Consider the following 319-nt stretch of genomic DNA (forward strand, 5'->3'; position numbering starts at 1 on the left):
GGCGCCTCCCGCCTCGCCCGCCCACCGGCCTCTCCTGCAGCACCCGCTGCCTCCCTCCGGAGTGGAGGGGCACGGGCGGCGCCGCGGCCAGGAGCGGGGTCGGAGGCCAAGCCGGGGCGCGGGCCGGGGCTGCGGGGCCGCCGGGCGTGGGAGAAGGAGGGCGCCCCTCTCCTCGCGGGGCCGTGTCAATGCTTTGCACTTGGGGCGGCTTGCGGCTAGGGGTCCTTCCCCGCAGGCCCTGGCGCCCGGGCGCCCCCCGCCTCAGGCCCTTTCGGCGGGTCGGGTCGGCCCGCCGAGCTTCCCCGTCCGGGCGCAGGCA

This window comes from Cervus canadensis, chromosome 1, assembly GCF_019320065.1.
Source record: "Cervus canadensis isolate Bull #8, Minnesota chromosome 1, ASM1932006v1, whole genome shotgun sequence".
NCBI lineage: Eukaryota > Metazoa > Chordata > Mammalia > Artiodactyla > Cervidae > Cervus > Cervus canadensis.